The sequence below is a fragment of the Canis lupus genome, chromosome X, assembly GCF_011100685.1.
Source record: "Canis lupus familiaris isolate Mischka breed German Shepherd chromosome X, alternate assembly UU_Cfam_GSD_1.0, whole genome shotgun sequence".
Classification (NCBI taxonomy): domain Eukaryota; kingdom Metazoa; phylum Chordata; class Mammalia; order Carnivora; family Canidae; genus Canis; species Canis lupus.
In genome coordinates, this window is record NC_049260.1 from 111,176,397 (window position 1) to 111,192,074 (window position 15,678).

General features: G+C 40.7%; 1 long non-coding RNA gene across 4 annotated transcripts in view; it reads left to right on the forward strand.

Moving 5' to 3' along the window:
- The window catches only part of LOC102156336, a 354,886-nt gene that overhangs the window by 314,544 nt on the left and 24,664 nt on the right, over positions 1-15,678 (forward strand). For 3 of the 4 annotated variants that reach the window (XR_005386467.1, XR_005386466.1, XR_005386469.1), the window contains one exon: positions 12,062-12,178. The exons of the other annotated variant lie outside the window; for it this stretch is intronic. This is a non-coding gene — a long non-coding RNA (uncharacterized LOC102156336). The remainder of the gene's footprint in view (positions 1-12,061; positions 12,179-15,678) is intronic. 4 annotated transcript variants of the gene reach the window in all.

Consider the following 15,678-nt stretch of genomic DNA (forward strand, 5'->3'; position numbering starts at 1 on the left):
CACACATTTCTTTTTTTTTTCCAGACACACATTTCTTAGTAAGATTTTTTTCTTAGTTGTTTAAAATGTATTGTTGTTGCTGGAAGCGGGATTTGTTTTTGTTATTTTGTTTTTATTATTTCTAACAGGATATTGCTAATGAATAAGAAAGCTCTTGCTTTTTGTGTATCTACTTAGTGTCTGAATACTTTCAGCTCTTGCTATACCTAACAGATTCTCGGTTGATTTGGCGCCTGTCTCCTGGTAATTACGGCTCCAAATTTTACATGGAACAGGTGCATAAAAAAGATAAAATCAAAATAAAACAAAACTCTGGCTAACTCAGAGAGAGGGTTGCTTGCCTTCTTCTGTTTTGGGGCTAGGTCCTTGTTTCTGACAGCATAGGTCAGTGGGCTTGTTTCCAAAGCAGTCTTGATGGCATGGAAGATGACCCTGAGTTCAAATCTCCAATGGCCACATACTAGCTGTGTGATCTAAAACCTGCGTGGACTAAACCTTAGTAAGGACATTTCCCTGAGATAGAAGGATTAAGTGAGATACTGCGTATAAAGCGCCTCTCTGGGAGTTAGCACGAAGAACAAGGTCAATAACTGTTAAGTATTATTATTTTAGTATTATTATTTTAATATTTTTATCTTTTTGTATTGAGATATAATTGACATATAACATCATGTTAGTTTCAGGTGTACAACATAACAATATTTGTATATATTGCAAAATGATCACCACAATAAGTCTAATTTAACATCCAGCACCACACGTAATTACAAATTTTTTTCTCGTGATGAGAATTTTTAAGATCTGCTCTCTTGGCAACTTTCAAGCATACAATACAATATTACTAACTATGGTCTCCATACTGCATTATCATCTCCGTGACTTGTTTATTTTAAACATTTTTAATATATTAATTTATTTTGAGGCAAGGAGGGGCAGAGGGAGAGGGAGAATATTAAGCAGACTCCACGCCCAGCATGGAGCCCCAGGTGGGGCTCGATCTCATGACCCTGAGATCATGACCGGAGCCAAAATCAAGAGTTGGTTGCTTAACCGACTGCATCACCCAGGCGCCCCATGACTTGTTTCTTTTATTTTTTGACTTGTTTCTTTTATAACTGGAAGTTTGTACCTTTGAATCCCCTTCAACCATTTCACACCACCAGTCTGTTCTACGTATCTGAGTTCAGTGGGGTATATGTGAGATCATACAATATTTGTCTTCTCTGTCTGATTTATTTCATCTAGTATAATGCCCTCCAGGTCCATCCATGTTGTCACAAATGGCAGGGTTTCCTTATTTTTTAAAAGATTTTATTTATTATTTATTCATGAGACACACACACAGAGAGAGAGAGAGAGGCAGAGACACAGGCAGAGGGAGAAGCAGGCTCCATGCAGGGAGCCCGACGTGGGACTCGATCCCGGGTCTCCAGGATCACACCCTGGGCTGCAGGCGGTGCTAAACCACTGAGCCACCCAGGCTGCCCAGTTTCCTTATGTTTTATGGCTAAAATTCCATTGTGTGCGTGGGTATACCACATTTTAAAAATATTTTATTATTTTAAAAGTTATTATTACTTACAAACAATTTAGTTTTTCCTGGCCCAGCTGTGCTGCTTCGGCACCCACCCATGCTTTGTTTAAGGACTTTCTGCCAGGACTATGGCACATGGTTGGGTATGTTGCTGGTTTTCAATGTCATTGCATCTCTTTAGCTCCGTGGTTTCTTATGTATTTAAGTGAGGAAAGTGGCTTCTGTTTTTAACTCAGAAGTCAATAAGAAGACATCCTGAGTTGGAAAGAAGGGTCTGGCATAGATATGTCTTCTCTCATTCTTCCCACATTTATTTGGTTGATACAGCCTGTGAAGCCCATCTCTAGAGCCTCTTGTATCCCCCCACCACTCCCCTTCCCTTTCCATTCCCACTGTCTTACATCTGGACCTTGGCTTGCACTTGAACGTCTGTGATAGCTTCAATTTTATATTTAAAGATTTTATTTATTTAGAGAGAGAGTGTGTGAGCAGGGGGAAGGGGAAAGGGCAGAGGGCTAGAATCTCAAGGAGATGGTGCTGAGTGTGGATCCTGATGTGGGGCTTGAACCCAGGGCCACTAGATCGTGACCTGAGCTGAAATCAAGAGTCCGTCGCTTAACCCACTGAGCCACCCAGGTGCCCCTCTGTAATAGCTTCTAAATAGATCTTTCTGTGAACAAGGGGTGGTAGAAAAGGAGGTGGGTGGGGGCGACTGGGTGACGGGCACTGAGGGGGGCAGTTGATGGGATGAGCACTGGGTGTTATGCTATATGTTGGCAAATTGAACCCCAATAAAAATAAATTAAAAAAACAAATAGATCTTTCTGCCTCTCTCTTCTGACTGCGGTTACCCAGACCTTGCATCAGGAAATTCTTTCTTCTTCTCCTTCTTCTTCGGTTCTGTCTTAGGAGGAGGAGGAGAGGAGGAGGAGGAGTAGGTAAGGAGGAGGGCGAGGAGGGGTCGGAGGTAGGAGGAGGAGGAGGAGGAGGCTCTTCTTCTTCTTCTTCTTCTCTTCTTCTTCTTCTTCTTCTCCTTCTTCTCCTTCTTCTCCTTCTTCTCCTTCTTCTTCTTCTTCTTCTTCTTCTTCCTCTTCTTCTTCTTTTTTTAGGAAATTCCTTCTAAACCACTTCCCTAACTTACCGTCTCACCATTGCTAATACCATTAGTAGCTTCACCTCCAAACATGCCCAGTTACTCCTCATTCTTCAAATACATCTGTGCTTTTCTGCTACCATGTGTACTCACAATTGTTCCTCCAGCCTAAAATTCTTGCCTCGTCCCACCTGCATCCTTTAAAACCCTGCTCATTGTCATATGCCATGCCTTCATGAAACCCTTCTTGATTTTTCTTTTCCTACCCTCTCCCTCAGAAATCAGAGCAAATAATTTCTTCTTCCGTGTTACAAACTTATTTGCTTGTACTTAAATTTTCCCTTTCTTAAATTAAGTTCTTCTTAGAAGTAGAGTAGATCTCCTGGGATGTCTGGGTGCTCACTCAGTTGAGCGTCTGCCTTTGGCTCAGTGGTCCTAGGATCGAGCCCCGTCTTGGGCTCCTTGCTCATAGAGGAGCCTGCTTCTCCCTCTCCCTCTGCCTCTCCTCTGACTTGTGCTCTCTCCCTCTCTCTCTCTCAAATAAATGAATATAATCTTTAAAAAAAAAGAGAGAGAGAGAGAAGAAGAAGAAGTAGAGTAGATCTCCATAAACTGAAAGTTTCTCAAGCACAAGAGCCATTGCCCCAGCATCTGGAGACGTCCTGGGGGATCTTAACATTGTATTGTATTTGTCTGCTTGCCATTCACCCATTTCCCCACTTGCCCCCCACATTTGAAGAAAGGTAAGGACGGTGTCTTGTTCACTACTGTATCACTGGTGCCTAATTGCAGAGCCTCGCACATAGTAGGTGCTCAATAAAAGCTTGTAGAATCAAAGAATAGCCCTCCTGCTTCATTGACCCCCCCCGACCCTGTGATTCGGGCCTCCTGTCTACTTCATCAGCTACTGCCACCGCTCGGAATTGCCTGCTTCACCTCTCAGATCTTGAACTCTGCAATGCCTGCCAATGACCGAAACTTTCCATCTTTTGGCAGATTTTTTCAACCCCATTGCTGTGACTGATGGCCCCCTGACCTCTCCCTGTTCTTCCAGTCAGCCCCTCTGTGACTTCCTTCACCTCCCTTCTCAACTCAACATTCTGTTTCTGTTCTTTCCGGAGCTCCGGCTAGGGTGGGGTCACTGGGGCACAGAAATTTAGAGGGCACCGCATTTTTCTCCCACCACCTCTCTGGTCTCTGTTGGAAGCCTCACCCTGGCCCTAGGCCAGCCCCCTTGGCAGTCGCAGAGATGGATGGAGCGAGAGGCCCGAGGTCAAGGGCTGGGAGCGCACCAGCCAGGGGACCTTTTGTGCACAGGGCTGCCCCTCCCCCTTCCAAGAGCAGCTTCCATTGAAGAGAAGGCAAGTTTCACGCTTCTTGCCCCGGGCGCCAAAAATGCTGGTTAGGGCTCTGGTTCTGTCCTCCCTTCCCTCACCCCTTGACACTGTGCCAACCTCATGCTGCTTTCCCTGCTTCAGAGCTACAGCGAGCCCTGTCACTGGGCTTCCTGGGACCACCACCAGTTCCAGCCGGCTGCCCTTGGTAGATGCTTGATGGCTAGCTGCTCCTCTGTCCTTTTAACTGCTAGAGGATGGATCTTGGGCAGAATTTGTATTGGGAATATTTTGTTGCAGGATGCAACACACACACACACACACACACACACAGAACCTGAGAGTGAGCTGACAAGTCCCTCTCAAAGCCTCTGTTGCCTCATCTGTAAAATGGAAATGATAATAGTATCTACTTTATTGCATTGTTCTAAGGCATAAAGTGCACAGCAGAGTGCCCAGTACATACAGCAAGCACTCAACAGACATGAGTTACCTCCCTTGAGTTTTGAATTATCCTCCTGCATTTGCTCTTTCTAAGACTGTAGTGAGGATTACATCAAACAAACAAACAAAAAAAACTAGTGAACACACTTGCTATAGTAGGTTTAATAAATGTTAGTTAAGACCAATTCCAGAGGCCAGGCAGCAGCTCTTCTCCCCTCCCTCTCCCCATCTACACCGCACCTCCTCAATACTATCCCCATCAATGATCTGAAAGGCTCCTAAGAGCATTTCCCTTTCAGGATCTAGAAACTCAAAACATCTTGAGCTGATGCCAAGAATGTTCACTGCAATCAACTTTGTCTCTGTCATAAAGAGGCCAGCCTTGGGTTTCGAATTTTGCCGCTGAGTGTTGGTCTCCTCCTTGACTGCAGTAGGAGATTTAAGTGCAGTTGAAATCAAAGCCGTTTGATTCTATCAGTGGGTTTTTAAAACCCAGGGACATTTTTTTTTTCTAGGGACATTTTTATCCATATTTTGAAATCTCAATCAACTGTAAGGTCAGAATTGCAAAAAAGGTTACTATAAAGTTCTTTACTCACTTTTACCCAAATGTGTTTCTTTTCCAAAGCCCAGCATTCTATGTGCATGTTCATTGTATGTTGTTTCCAGCTGACTTACCTTTAGAAAAGTCCTAGCCACAGGAAATGCGTGCCCTGGAAGTGACTCGGGCCCTACGAGAGCACATATCTTGCACACTTAACCGCCAAGGAAAGTGGACTCACAGCTCCACATGTGAACTAAACCAGGTTCTATTTTGCTATGTCTGGAAACACCTGATTCTGTTAACATTTTGCTTATTATACAAGAATGATGTTTTAAACTAGCTCATAGCATTTTCGGAACAAAATATTTAAATTTTGATAAGGTCCAATTTTTCAACTTGTTTCCTTTATGGTTTGTGCTTCTGGTGTCAAGTATACAAATCTCTGGTCCCAAAGATTTTCCCCTATGTGTTTTTTTTTTTCCCCTGAAAGTCATGTATTTTACATTTAAGTCTGTGACCCATTTTTGTATAAGGTGTGCCTATGGATGCCCATGTGTATCACTTGTTGGGAATAGTTTATTACCTCCATTGAATTGCTTTGCAGCTTTGGGAAACATCCGTTAGGCACATTGGTATGAATCTATTCCTGAGTTCTCTATTCTGTTCCATTGATCTATGTGTCTATTCTTTGGCCAATACCACACTGTCTTGATTATTATAGGTATAGAGTAACCCTTAATATCAGGTGGAGTGATTCCTCCCTCTTCTTTCTTCTTTTTATTCAAGATTGCTTGAGCTACTCTAGGGCCTATGACTTTCCATATAAATTTTAGAATAAGCTTGTCTGTATCTACCAATCCTTGCTGATATTTTTATAGGAATTGCATGAAATCTATAGATTGGTTAGGGAGGAATTGGCATTTTTACTCCGATGAGTCTTCCAACCCATGAACACAATATATTCCTCCATTTATTTAGGTGTTCTTTGATTTCTTTCATCAATGTTTTGTAATTCAAGTGCACAAGTCTGTACGTGTTTTGTTAGATATGCACCTAGTTCATTTTTATTTTTTTCTTTTTTAAATATTTTATTTATTTATTCATGAGAGACACAGACTGAGAGAGAGAGAGAGAGAGGCAGAGACACAGGCAGAGGGAGAAGCAGGCTCCATGCAGGGAGCCTGATGTGGGACTTGATCCCGGGACTCCAGGATCACACTCTGGACCGAAGGCAGGCGCTAAACCGCTGAGTCACCCAGGGATCCCCTAGTTCATTTTTCTTAAAGTGATTGTAAATTATACTGGTTTTCCGTTTTGGTTTTTAGATGTTCATTGTTAGCATAAGGAATGCAATTGATATTTTGTGTCTTGTATCTTGCAACCTTAATGGATTAATTTCTAAGTTGCAAGAGTTTTGTATCAATTTCTTGGGATTTTGTATTTATACAATCATGTCATCTGCAATATAGTTTTATTTCTTCCTTTTCAATCTATATGCCTTTTATTTCTTCCTGCCTGTCACAGGGCTAGAACTCCTAGTACTATGTTGAGTAAGAGTAGTGAAAGTTGACATCATTGCTTTATTTTGAATTTTAGGGCGGAAAAGCCTTCAGCCTTTCACCGTTATGAATGATGTTAGCTGTGGGTTTGTAGAAGCTCTTCATCAAGTTGAGGTTGTCTTTCTTCATTCTTAATTTGCTAAGAGATTTCATTTTGTTTTTTAAGTTATGAATGGTAGTTGAATTTTGTCAACTGCTTTTTTCTGAAACTATTAATATGGTCATTTGAGTTTTCTCCTTCAGGCTATTGATATAGAGGTTACATCAATTGATTTTTTTCATTGATTTTGGGATAGTGAGCCAGCCTTGGTTAATAAATCCCATTTGGTCACTGTTTGTAATTCTTTTTGTACGTTGCTGTATTTGAGTTGCTAATATTTTTATACATTGCTATATTGGAGTCAATACTTTTTGAGGAATTAAAGTTCTTAATGGATATTGGTCTGCAGTTTCCTTTTTTCTTTCTTTTTTTTGTACTAAGTCTGGTTTTCGAATCAAAGTAATGCTTGCCATAGAAAATGAGTCAGAAAGTGCTTCTTATTTTATTTTCTTTTTTATTTTTATTTTTATTTATTTATGATAGTCACACACACAGAGAGAGAGAGAGAGAGAGAGAGAGAGAGAGAGAGAGAGGCAGAGACATAGGCAGAGGGAGAAGCAGGCTCCATGCACCGGGAGCCCGACGTGGGATTCGATCCCGGGTCTCCAGGATCGCGCCCTGGGCCGAAGGCAGGCGCTAAACCGCTGCGCCACCCAGAGATCCCCTTATTTTATTTTCTGAAAGAATTTGTGTAAGATTGGTGTTAATCCTTTAAATGTTTGGTAGAATTCTCCAATGAAACCATCTGAGCTTGGATATTATCTTTTAGGGGGAGTTTTTAATTAAATACAATTTCTTTAATGGTCATAGGACCAAAGAGGATGCCTATTTCAACTCCACTGAAGTTTGGTAAGTTGTGCTTTTCAAGGAATTGTTTCTATTTCATCTTAGTTATCAAATTAATGAGCCTACAGTTGTTTGTAGCATTCTCTTATTTTTCCTTTAATGGATACATGCTCTGTAGTGTTATTCCTGTTGTTTGTGTCTTCTCTCTTTTCATCTTTCTCAGTCTTTTATTGATTTTTTTTCAAAGAATCCGTGCTTTGTTTCATTGATTTTTCTCTCCTGTTTTTCTATTTTCAGTTTTATTGATTTGTTTGCAGCTTTATCCTTTTCTTCCTTCCTTCTGCTTGCTTTGGGTTTATTTTGCTCTTCTTTTTTTAAGGTATAGGAATTTAGATGATTGATTTGAGATGTATCTTGCTTTCTCATATTAGCATTTAGTGCTATACATTTGCCTTTCCACACTGATATAGCTGAATCCCATATGTTTTAATAGATTGTATTTTCATTCTCATTCAGTTCTCTATATTTTATTTATTTTTTAAAAGATTTTATTTATTCAGTTCTCTATATTTTAAATTTTTTATTTGAAACTTTATGATCCATGGATTATTTAGAAGTGTATTGCTTAATTTCCGAATGTTTGGAAGATCTTTCGTTATCTTTCTGTTATTGATTTTTAGTTTGATCCCACTGTGCTCAGAGTATATACTCTGAATGGTTTCAGTTCTTTTTTTTGAGAGAGGAAGAGAGAAAGCATGCAAGCGGTTGTGGGGTGGGATAGAGGGAGAAGAAGAGAGAGAACCCCAAGCAGGCTCCATGCCAAGTGTGGAGCCCCATTGTAGGGCCCAATTTCACCACCCTGAGATCATGACTTGAGCCCAAATCTAGAGGCACTTAATCAAGTGTATACTTGACACCAAGAACCACCCAGGTGCCCCTAACTTCAGTTTTTTAAAGTAGCTTATAGTGTTTGAACACTGTGAGAAATAGCATTTTTCCATATTTCAGGCATTTGGGGAACAGAGTGCTGTTAAGAGATGCACGATTCTTTTTGTTGGGGGACAGGGGGTTATTACTTCATGAGTGCCTATTGCTCACTCCCTCACTGAGTGCTTTACATACATAATTTTGTCTAATGCTCTCAATAACCCTTTGAAGTCGCTACTCTTATTAACCCCATTTAAAATATGAGAAACCTGGGCAGCCCCGGTGGCCCAGCAGTTTAGCTCCATCTTCAGCCCAGGGTGTGATCCTGGAGATCCTGGATCAAATCCCACCTCAGGCTCCCTGCATGGAGCCTGCTTCTCCCTCTGCCTGTGTCTCTGCCTTTCTCTCTCTCTCTCTCTCTGTCATTAATAAATAAACAAAATATTTTTTAAAAAATAAATATGAGAAACCTGAGAACAAGAGTTTAAGTGACTTGCCTAATTTCACTTGGCAAACATGGGATTTGAATTTTAGCCCTTCCATCCCGAAAACTCTTTCCACTAGAGAGTTACAGGTGAAAAAACTGGTAAGGACAGAAGAAATAAAGGGTAGTAGGGACCATGTTCTAGAAAAGCAAGCAGGCAACCAGTTATCCAATGTCCCTCTTGTTGCTACTTTCTATGATGATGTTTAGCTACCTACATCAATTTGATATTTCATTTTTATTTTTTTGATATTTTTTTAGATTACATATATTTTAATAAACTAGTATATCATAATAAAACAAAGAAGGTAACAGATTGCAAACAACTAAAACCTATGTCAAAGGTATTAACTTAAAAAAAGTATTATTGACATAACAGTGAAATTTTAAAGTGCCAATTTCTTGTTATCTGTTGTTCAATAATGGTAGTTGTAATTTAAATAGATGACACATTATCAGGTGTCATAGTAAGTTAAAGTGTATTTTTAAAGTAGATGTGTTATTTTGAAAATAACTTCCTAAGCCATTTTTTAAACTGTTTTATTTTGAGAATTAAAGAGAATTTGGCCTAATGGTTGTTTAAACAAATTCCTGTGCTAATAGCATTCTACCATTGTAAATATCAGCGCTCATAACATTACATATTTCAGTAAAAGTGAAAAAATAAAAAATGTTAATGACAATATCCTTTTTAAAATTTCAGTCTATGAAATATTTTCCAGTATTCTGAGCTTATCTTTATATTTTTGTGTCTTTCATGCCCTCCTTCCCCTTTCTGTTCTATCTGGACCCTCAGGGGATGGAGGATACTCACCCAAATGGGGAGGGTGAATCTCTTCACTCAGGGACTGATATTTGATTTTTAAAATCTTAATTCAGATGATACGGATTTTGGGGGGGCCACATAATGTCAAATAATTAGTTTGATTATAATAACGTAGAGTTTAATGGCAAAGTGCCTTAAGATGTCTGTAGAATAGAGAGTAAAACACCTAGTCCCAAGAGTTGTAGGACTGAGATAAGGGATCTGAAAGTGTTTCACCATCAAGCACTATACAAATTTATGAGATTATTATGATGATAATAGAAATGATGCTAATGTTTATGTAGGAGCCAAGCCCCTGTTCATCATATAGAACAAATATTTTCAGTCTTGAGGCTACAGACCTCATGGGTAGGATTCTCTGAGGCTGTGTGTAAACAATATGGGAAGGTGCATTTGGGGGAGGGAGACTTATCATCTCCTCCCAAAGAATATTTGGAACTGACTAACTGCATGAGTGTATAAATGAAACGGGAATGGCTGACCATGTGATATACAAAATAGCACACAGTCACAGACTTCTGCATACTGAAGTGGTTTTGTCGGGTGCAGCCAACTTGATGAGGGTTTCTTTTCTTATCCCTAGACATGAATGGCCTATATGCTACTTCCCACCTGAACTGAGCTTAGCAAGAAGCATATTCACATGGCAGTGTGTATACCCGGATAGGAAGCTTCAGGCATTTTACAGATGAAACCATCCTCGTTAAGTTTCAATTTTGAACAGGTCTGTACATTAGCTAGTTAGGAACTGGGATATCTGGATTTGTAGAACGAAGAGGATTCTATACTTGGAGTGTTACCATGGAACAACTGAGGACACAGGGACTGTGAAATCTCTGCCACTGGTGTAAAAGCCACTCCCCAGCCCCCACCCCAAGAAGTGACCTTTACACTACAAAATTGGTCTAGACCAGGCAACACATTGTAAGGTGCACAGAGGAAGCTCAATGAATGACTCAGAATCCAGGCGATGAAAGAAGATTCAGGCAAAACTGGGAGAGATGCTATTTCTTTAGCCACATTTGGATAAGGAATGGCATAGCTCCAATGATAGGAGGTATTAGACATGATGTAAGAGCTGACCAGTTGGCATTTATGAGGCTTGAGTTAGCATGGCACAAAGCTGGACGTCAAGCACCTATGTTGGGATTGGGTCTCAAGACCCAGTCTGTATCAGACCAAATGTCTATCTGGAATGACTTGAAAGACATGAAGTGCAAGAGAACATGGTCATGGTCCCAGAGGAAAACCGAGATAGGTATCTTTGTAGTATCAGTCCTTGAATGTGAGGGGCTATAAGTTTGCCTAATAAAATACAGGATGACAATATGTCATGGGAAATACTATATATTATTTGTCCTTTATCTGAAATTCAAATTTAACTGATCATCCTGTATTTTTATTTGCTGAATCCGACAATCCCAGATGAGTGAAAAGCCATTTTCCAGGGACAGTACCTGAGGTAAGAAGACTAGTAATTCTCAGACTTTTCTTTTAGATAGGCCCCAAGGTGAGGCTTGAGCTCACGACCCTGAGATGAAGACCTGAGCTAAGATCAAGGGTCGGATGCTTAACTGACTGAGCCACCTAGGCACCCCTTTTTAAAAAATGTTTTAAGTAACTCTCAGACTTCAATGTGCATACACATCACCTGAGAAGTCAGCAGGTATGGGATGGGCCTCAAGCACTTGCAGCTCTAAAATGTTCCCAGGTGATGCTGATGATGTTGGCCACAGACCATACATTAAACAGCAAGGGGCTAGATGTTTCAGTTACTGAGGCACCTTTCCCATTCCACAGTAAAAGTTCAGTCATTACCACCTAACTCCTCAAGCCCCAAGTGGAAGAATGTCTTCAGTTGTGTTGCAGATAGTGCCCAGAGGTGAAGAATTTGGAGTCCATATTGGGTGGACAAGGCAAGCAGAAACTCTAGCAGAATGGAGCAGTAACAGGATTCATTGTTCTAACCCTGTGGTTCCCAAATTGTCTGCACATCATTATCATCAAGAAATCTTTTAAAAATTCCAGAGCCCAGGCCCTCCCAGACTAAGAAATCACAATCTTTGGAGGGTGGGTGGGTTGGAAATGGGCATTAGTATTTTTGAAGCTCCCCAGGTGATACTTATGCGCAATTTGGGGAACCACTGTTCTAGTGCCAGTACTGGCAATGAGAGAACCTAGGCAAGAACAAAAAAACGCTTTTATAGTTCCAAAAACTGAGCTGGGGGCGGGGGGATCCAAGTGGATGGGCCTAAGGAACCTCCGTTGGCTTAAAAGAAAGCATAAACTCTTAAGCAGTTATCAGAAAAGCTACTTTTAAGGCCCCCTCTTGGATGTTCTGATTGGTGATTTCTGGAAGCTCCAAGGCCTGACTTTGATTTATCACATTTCTAGTCTCTCTGGGACTGACTGTACTTTAAATTTTCCCAGTCACCCACACCTTCTGCCTGACATTGAGCACAAATATTTGGAACTGTGGCAAATCATCTGCTGATACTACTTGGACATGAAAGCATGTGAAAAAAATCAGCATTGTGTCTACATGAGGTAATTATATTCTCTCGTCTTGCTAAAACAAAACGAAAACAAAAATGTAAGAAATCACCTTTGCTTTCTACAGCACTGGCTCTCAAACTTGGCTGCACATTGGGATCGGCTGGGAAGCTGGAAAAATACTGATATATGGTCTTACCCCCAGAGATTTTTTTACTTAATTGATACAAGGTGCAGAATGGGCTTTGGGTTTGGGTTTTGGGTTTTTCAAAAGAGCCCTAGGTGGTTCTAATGTTCAAAGCATTTGAGTACAAGTGGGTAAAGCACTGGGGCTTGTTTTGTGTTCCCAAACCAGGAGTATCAACATAACTTGGGAACTTGTCAGAAATGCAAAATCTAAGGACTCACCCCTGGCCTAGGCATCTGGAATCTCTAAGGGTGGGGCCCACCAATCTGCTTTTTAACGAGCCATACAGGTAATTCTAATGCTTGCTCAAGTTTGAGACCCACTGTTTTTGGACTGCGATGCTAACTGTGCATCTGAAGGTAGGTTCTTAAACTTCCTCAGCAATTTCTGTTTTTTCAAAATGGTAGCCATATGAATGCACGCATTGCCAATTACTGATTTAATATCCTCAGTAGGTATATGTGCCTTACTAAATGAAGTAATATATAAGGTTAAAATGCCTTCACTGCTATTTTGCTACCATGTTCACTTTCATTCTCTCTCTCTCTCTCACACACACACACATAAGCACACACACGCACCCAAGTCCACTGCAATTGCAAAGAGAGTAGCACAGAAAGGGAAGAAAGGAGAAGAGGTAAAGCCTAAACAGAATTCTTAGTTTGAAGTATAGGCTCAGAGATAAATTAAAATTGACTTGAAAGAGTAATGCTTAGTAGAAGATGGACAGAAGGAGCAGCAAATGACCATAATGTTTACATGATATGGGGGGATCCCTAAGCCCGGTCTGTTTCTACCAATCAATGGTTCTTAGCCATTTCATCTTGCCACCTTTTGGCCCACACCCTGGCCCAGACGAAGTCTAGGAACTGTGGGTCCTATTTCCCAGTCAACTGCTCTTTGGTGCTTGGTATGATTTTTAAGCAAATCTCTTAAGGGGCTTACGGTTTCCCCCAATTTCAGTATGTGAAAAATATGAACCTATGCTTTTCCTATAGTCTGCCCAGGGGATCCTGAATCTTCCTGGCACTGCCAATCCTCTCCAGGGCTCCAACCACAGTGGGGACAAGAGATAGACTGCCGCTGTGCGAGAAAACAGGATACTTTACCCAGACTCAGGTTCCCTCTGGGACTGGAGAATCTTAGATTGTTGGGCGGGAGGGCAACAGACAAGGGAAGGATGTGAATGCAGCCACCTTTATCTTTTAAGACTCTCCTTTTTCCCTCCAGCCGAATACACATGCATGCTTTTTGTCCTTAAAACTTTGTGATCCTGAGCCTTCAAACCTATTTTGTGTCATTTACATAAAACATTAGACATTGATGTAATTTTTATGAGCCATGGACAGAAAATAACTCCTTTGTAACTATTAGCATCAGGCTTGTTAGGGGCCTCCTCTAGACAGTTTCTAATAGAGAAGACCATGTAGACAATAGAAATTTCTGGCGAGTATAAACTTTATTTTTTATTTATTTATTTTTTCAAAGTATAAACTTTAGAGATCTTACTTTATGGACCAGGAAGATGAGGCTTAAAATCATCAGTTATTTGAAGACCAAGTTCTTAACTATGCCCCGTTCTGGAAGTATCTAACCCAAATGCAGACACTTCTCTAAAACTTTATTTTCCTCAAGTTCATTCTTTAATCATGAGCTCAACACATGCCTTTTGTAATGCTCAAACCACGATACAGGCTTTGCAAACCACGATCAAGCTGAGGGGCATCTGGGCTGTAAGCCTTCCCTTCCTGATGATTGTGAACATACCTATCAGCTAGTAGCAGGGATGAGCCTTGAAAAGGTATTGCCACAAGTCCCTCTGTTCTCTCTGTAAAAGTGTGATGAACAGTGTTTGCTATAACTGTAAACATGCTGTGTTAACTATTTGAATCAAGTCTGTTGAAGCCCAAAGTTTAGGATGATAGCAGCAGACCTGACATCAATGACTTCCTCTTTTGAGTGGGGATATGGCTCTGGCTCTTGGTATATAGTCCTCAGGATTGCAATCTTGAAATCTTTCCCTCCCATCCTGGAGGCACAACTTTTGGGAACTCCTTTTATCATCTATGGGAGGGGGTGGGTTGAAAGTCACGTCTGTACGTGTTTTCTGTGCTAATCTGAGAGCTGGACTCAACCCCAGGACTTGGGTCACTTACACACAGAGATCTCATTGTGATGAGAGAGGAAAGTGGCAGTTCCTCAGCTGCACTTTGAAATTCTGCATTAAAAAAAAAACTCACTAAGTATTCATAAGCCTCTTATTTAATGAATGAATCCCTTTGTGTTTATATCCTTCACAACTCAGGGAACAAATAGGGTTTAGTTGCTAGAAAGTGAAAACTTCAAACTCATCAGAATGGGGGAAATAGTAGGCAATTTAGATGAACAGTGGAAATGACTCCATCCCAATCTCTTGGTACCTGCTCTAAGGGCATGCCCAACCAATGCTATCTTTTTCAGGGTCTCCACCTCCATTTTAGGGCATTCTCCAAAAAGGGGCAGCAAGATGTTGGCCAGCATAAATCCAGATTGAGTTGGTGATGTGCTCACCTGAAATCCAGAGACAACAGATCAACCCAGTGAGTTTTGGTAATTACCTATTGCTGGTGAATGGCTTGACTACTGTCTGCCACGTGCCTTCCTCTTGCTTCTTCCTCTTATATCTGAGATTGGCATTTACTTCTCCAGCATGAGTAAACCACTGAGGAAGCATTCTAAAGATCCAACTCTCTCAGAATAGATCCAAAAGAAAGTTCTGAGTTCACATGATTTCAAAATGGAAATGGGATAAATTCAGTCTTGGGTCCTCCCACTCATAAGGGTAGTTTCAAGAAGCTCTTCAATATTAATTAGTAAGCTGTGAATTCAGTTCTGTGCAATTATGATGAGCCAGTTTTTGGAGTATGAAAGAGCTAACTTATCGTATTTTTGAATTACTCATCTAGAAGCCCGAGTATTTTTGTATTTCCATATTTCTCGAGTAGCACTTAATTTAATCTTAGCCCCATTTCTTTCAATAAACCATTGTTGCGTCTCATAAGCAGCACAGCTTCTTCCTCTAACTCATCTCCCCGTGAAATTGGTTTAATGAAGCAGAAAGGTATGAAGCATTAGCAACAGTGGAATCCATGTGGTAGCACTTCATTTTTCAGAGGCACTCACATTTCCACCCTAATTTATAAAATCAGCACACAAATGATTTTTATCACGGCCATTACATCAGTATAAATTACTGCCTTTTTTTATAACACGGCAGTTAGTCAAACTGTTGAAATGATATCTATTAGTCAAGGATGGGGGGAGAGGTGGGTAAGAGTTAGTGAAAATGAGGGCTGATGGTTGTCTTACAGAAACACTAATATTAATT